The sequence below is a fragment of the Mobula hypostoma genome, chromosome 7 (genome assembly GCF_963921235.1).
Source record: "Mobula hypostoma chromosome 7, sMobHyp1.1, whole genome shotgun sequence".
Classification (NCBI taxonomy): domain Eukaryota; kingdom Metazoa; phylum Chordata; class Chondrichthyes; order Myliobatiformes; family Myliobatidae; genus Mobula; species Mobula hypostoma.
Window position 1 is genome coordinate 17,629,623 of NC_086103.1, and position 6,000 is coordinate 17,635,622.

A 6,000-nucleotide genomic window follows, 5' to 3' on the forward strand; every position below is an offset into this window, starting at 1 on the left:
GCGATAGCTATTGTATCGAGGTCCTCACCTCCCATCGCATCCATAACATCTCTCTTAGGCATGTTAGACTCGATTTGTGATTCTTTGTTGCTTTTTAAAGTTTTCCCTACCTTCCAGTTTCCCCCTACTTGGTGACCTTGTATTCACGAGCTTTTAGTTTGATGCCTTCCTTTATTTCCTTAGTTATCCAAGGCTGGCTCTCCCTACCATTATTGTCTTTGCTTTTAACTGGAATATACTTTTGTTGAGCACCATAAAAAATCTCTTTGAAAGTCTTCCACAATTCCTCAACAGTCCCACCATATAGCCTGTGTTCCCAGTCTACACTAGCCAAATCCTCCCTCGTCCCACTATCTCCCGTGTTTAGGCATAATACACTGGTTTTCGATCAAACTATTGCACCCTCCATTTGTATGAGAAACTCAATCATACTGCGATTACTCTTTCCAAGAGGATCCCTAACTACAAGATCATGAATTTTACCTGTCTCATTGCATAGGACCAGATTTAAGATAGCATATTCCCATTTAGGTTCAGTAACACGTTGTTCAAGAAAGCCATCACTCATGCATTCTATGAAGTCCTCCTCAAGACTGCCTCGACCAACTTGATTCACCCAATCTATGTGCAAGTTAAAGTCCCCCACAGTAACCCCTGCTCCATTCTTACATGCCTCACATATTTCTCTGTTTATTGCCTGTGCCACTGTAATGTTATTATTTGGTGGCCAATAGACAACTCCCACCAGTGATTTTTTTTCTCTTTACTATTCCTAATTTCTAACCAGATGGATTCAACATTCTGCTCCTTAGATCTTATATCATCTCTCTCTATCACCCTGATCTCATCCTTAATTAAGAGCGCTACCCCACCTGCCTTACCTTCCTGCTTATCCTTCCATATTACCTGATATCCTTGGATATTTAATTCCCACTTGTCTCCACCCTGTTACCACGTCTCTGTAATGGCCACTAAATCACACCCCTTTGTCCTGATTTGTGCCACAAGTTCACTGACCTTATTTCAAATACTATGTGCATTCTGATAAAGTGCCCTTACACTCACTGTGCTTTTAAAATCTTGTAATCTTTTCCTCTTTTGTACCTGACTTTTCTTTAGAAACATAGAAAACCTACAGCACAATACAGGCCCTTCGGCCCACAAAGCTGTGCCGAACATGTCCCTACCTTAGAGCTACAGAGGCTTTACCCATAGCCCTCTATTTTTCTAAGCTCCCATGCAGCCATCCAGGAGTCTCATAAAAGACCCTATTGTTTCTGCCTCCACCACCGTCGTCGGCAGCCCATTCCACTCACTCACCACCCTCTGCGTAAAAAGCTTACCCCTGACATCTCCTCTGTACCTACTCCCCAGCACCTTAAACCTGTGTCCTCTTGTGGCAATCATTTCAGCCCTGGGAAAAAGCCTCTGACTATCCATACAATCAATGCCTCTCATCATCTTATACACCTCTATCAGGTCACCTCTCATTCTTTGTCGCTCCAAGGAGAAAAGGCTGAGTTCACTCAACCAATCCTCATTGATGATGCAAAGATCATTGCCAGAGGCTCATCCATCTCCTCCCTCGCTTTCCACAGTAGCCTGGGGTACATCCCGTCCGGTACTGGTGACTTATCCAACTTGATGCTTGATGCTGTAATCCTTAATCCCGTCCACCAAGACATTTTTATGGCCCCTTCTGGCTCTCCTAATTTCATTCTTAAGCTCCTTCCTGCTAGCCTTATAACCTTCTAGATTCCTGTCATTACCTAGTTTTCTGAACCTTTTGCAAGCTCTTCTTTTCTTCTTGACTAGATTTACAACAGCCTTTGTACACCATGGATCTTGTACCCTACCATCCTTTCCATGTCTCATTAGAACATATTTACTCAGAACCCCACGCAAATGTCCTTTGAACATTTGCCACATTTCTTCCGTATGTTTCCCTGAACATTTGTTTCCAATTTATGCTTCCAAGTTCCTGCCTGATAGCCTCATATTTCCCCTTACTCCAATTGTACGTTTCCCTAACTTGTCTGTTCCTATCCCTCTCCAATGCTATGGTAAAGGAGATAGAATTGTGATCACTATCTCCAAAATGCTCTCCCACTGAGAGACCTGACACCTGACCAGGTTCATTTCCCAATACCAGATCAAGTACAGCCTCTCCTCTTGAAGGCTTATCTACATATTGTGTCATTCCACCGAGATGCAACACAGAGCATCATAGGAAGTCGTTCCTGCCTGTGGCCATCAAACTTTACAACTCCTCCCTTGGAGGGTCAGACACCCTGAGCCAATAGGCTGGTCCTGGACTTATTTCATAATTTACTGGCATAATTTACATATTACTATTTAACCATTTATGGTTCTATTACTATTTATTATTTATGGTGCAACTGTAACAAAAACCAATTTCTCCCGGGATCAATAAAGTATGACTATGACAATGACTAAGAAACCTTCCTGAACACACCTAACAAACACTACCCCATCTAAACCCCTCAATCTAGGGAGATGCCAAATCAATATTCGGGAAATTAAAATCTCCCGCCACAACATCCCTGTTATTATTACTCCTTTCCAGAATCTGTCTCCCTATCTGCTCCTCGGTGTCCCTGTTACTATTGAGTGGTTCATAAAAAACACCCAGTAGAGTTATTGACCCCTTCCTGTTCCTAACTTCCACCCACAGAGACTCCATAGATAACCCCTCCATGACTTCCTCCTTTTCTGCAGCCATGACACTATCTCTGATCAACAGTGCCACACCCCCACCTCTTTTGCCTCCCTCTCTGTCCTTTCTGAAATATCTAAAGCCTGGCACTTAGAGTAGCCATTCCTGCCCCTGCATCATCCAAGTCTCTGTGATGGCCACAACATCATAGCTCCAAGTACTGATCCACACTCTAAGCTCATCCACTTTATTCATAATACTCCTCACATTAAAAAAGACACATCTCAAACCATCGGACTGAGTGCTTCCCTTCTCCATCACCTGCCTATCCTCCCTCTCGCACTGTCTCCAAGCTTTCTCTATTTGTGAGCCAACCTCCCTTTCCTCCATCACTTCAGTTCGGTTCCCACCCCCCAACAGTTCCAGTTTAAACTCTCCCAATAGCCTTTGCAAACCTTCCTGCCAGGATATTTGTCCCGCTCGGATTCAAGTGCATCCTGTCCTTTTTGTACAGGTCACACCTGCCCCAGAAGAGGTCTTAATGATCCAGAAATCTGAATCCCTGCCCCCTGCTCCAATCCCTCAGCCACGCATTTATCCTCCACCTCTCTCTATTCTTTTACTCACTATCGTATGGCACAGGCAGTAATCCCGAGATTACTACTTTTGAGGTCCTGTTTCTCAACTTCCTTCCTAACTCCCTGTTGTCTGTTTTCAGGACCTCCTCCCTTTTCCTACCTATGTTGTTGGTACCAATGTGTACCACGACCTCTGGGTGTTCTCCTTCCCACTTCAAGATATCATGGACGTGATCAGAAACATCCCGGACCCTGGCACCTGGGAGGCAAACTACCATCCGCGTTTCTTTCCTGCGTCCACAGAATCGCCTATCTGACCCCCTAACTATAGAGTCCCATATCACTGCTGCTATCTCTTCCTTTCCTTACCTTTCTGAGCCACAGGGCCAGACCCTGTGCCGGAGGCACGACCACTGCTGCTTCCCCCAGGTAGGCTGTTCCCCCCCCCAACAGTACTCAAGCAGGAATACTTATTCTTAAGGGGGACAGCCACAGGGGTACTCTCTAGCACCTGCTTCTTGCCCTTCCCTCTCCTGACTGTTACCCATTTCTCTGTCTCCTCTGGTCACGGGGAGACTACCTGCCTATAGCTCCTCTCTATCACCTCCTCACTTTCCCTGACCAGACAAAGGGCACAGAGCTGCAGCTCCAGTTCCCTAACGCGGTCCCTAAGGAGCTGCAGCTCGACACACCTGGTGCAGATGTGGTTGTCCGGGAGGCCAGGAGTCTATCCACACTATCCACAACACCCCCAACCTTTGTGTCATGAGCAAATTTACTAACCCATCCCTCCACTTCCTCATCCAAGTCATTTATAAAAATCACAAAGAGAAGGGGTCCCAGAACAGATCCCTGAGGCACACCACTGATCACCGACCTCCATGCAGAATATAAACCATCTACAACCACTCTTTGCCTTCTGTGGGCAAGCCAGTTCTGGATTCACAAAGCAATATCCCCTTGGATCCCATGCCTCCTTACTTTCTCAATAAGCCTTGCATGGTACATCAAAGTACAAGGGCTAACAAGGTAGATCAAAGGGTAAGGACCATCACTAGGTAGATCAAAGAGCATGGGCCACAATTAGGGAGATCAAACTGTAAGGGCCAACATGAGGTAGATCAAAGCGCAAGACCACCACAAGGTGGATCACAGTGCAAAGACCAGCATGAGGTTGATCAAAGTGCCAATACCACCTTGAGATAGATCACCACCAGTAGATCTAAGTGCAGGGGCCACAATAAAGGATCACCATGAGGTAGATCAAAGTGCAAGACCACCACAAGGTGGATCACAGTGTAAAGACCAGCATGAGGTTGATCAAAGTGCCAATACCACCTTGAGGTAGATCAAAGTGCAAAGACCACTACGAAGTAGATAAATTGCAAGGACCATCACGAGGTAAATCAAAGGGCAAGGGCCTCAATGAGATAGATCAAGGTGTAAGAGCCAGCACGAGGTAGATCAAAGTAGGACGACCACCATGAGGTAGATCACACTGCAAAGACCAAAATGAGAGAGATCAAAGTGCAAGGCCCACCACGAGACAGATCAGTGTGCAAAGACCACCACAAAGGCAATGATAGTGCAAGGACCACCACTGGTTATATCAATTTGTAAATACCACCTTGAGGTGGATCAAAGTGCAACAATCACCACCAGGTCGATCAAAGTGAAAAGGCCACAATAAGGTAGATCAAAGTGAAAGGATCATTGTGAGGTAGATCACTGTGCAAGGACCACCACGAGGTAGATCAAAGGGCAAGGATCCTCATGTGGTAGATCAAATCACAAGCCCACCACAAGGTAGAATACTGTGCAAGGCCCACTAGGAGGTAGATCAAAGTGAAATGACAACACAAGGTAGATCAAAGTACACCAGCCAACACAAGGTACATCAAAGTGCCAGGGCTGTGTCTGTTCTCTGTTCGTCCATCACTGTCTGGTTTGGATCAGCTACCAAACAAGACAAGAATAGACTCTAAAGAACCATCAGGGCTGTGGAAAGGATTATTGGTGTGAAGCTGCCCTCGATCCAGGACTTACATGCATCTAAAGTCAGGAAGCGAGCAAGCAGCATCATTGTAGACCCATTACACCCTGGACATCACCTGTTCCAACTCCTTCCTTCTGGTAGGCACTTTAGATCACTGTATGCCAGGACAAATAGGTACAAGAACAGTTTCTTTCCGTATGCCATCAGTCTTATGAACACTTGAATTTTAGCCTATTATAAACCAAGTCCACCTGTACATACACAGGTATACCTCATTGTATATAGTTCATGATTATTTGCACTATTGTTTTGTTTGCTTTTTGATTCTGTACAGCGAGAGCTCAGGGAAACTGGCATCAAATTCCCTGTATGTGTCCACATACTTGGCGATAATAATGGATTCTGATTCTGATTCTAACACAAGTAGATCAAAGGGCAAGACCATTACTAGGTAGATCAAAGAGCATGGGCCACGATGTGGGAGATCAAAGTGTAAGAGGCAAAAGGAGGTTGATTAAAGTGCAAGATCTCCGTGAGGTAGATCACTGTGCAAGGGCCACCACGAGGTAGATCAAAGTACAAAGACAACCGCGAGGTAGATTCAAGTGCAACAATCCCCATGCAGTAGATCAAATTGCAAGCCCACCACAGGGTAGAATACCATGCAAAGCCCACCAGTAGGTAGATCCAGGTGAAATGGCAACACAAGGTAAATCAAAGTACAGGGGACACCACAAGGTAGACCAAAG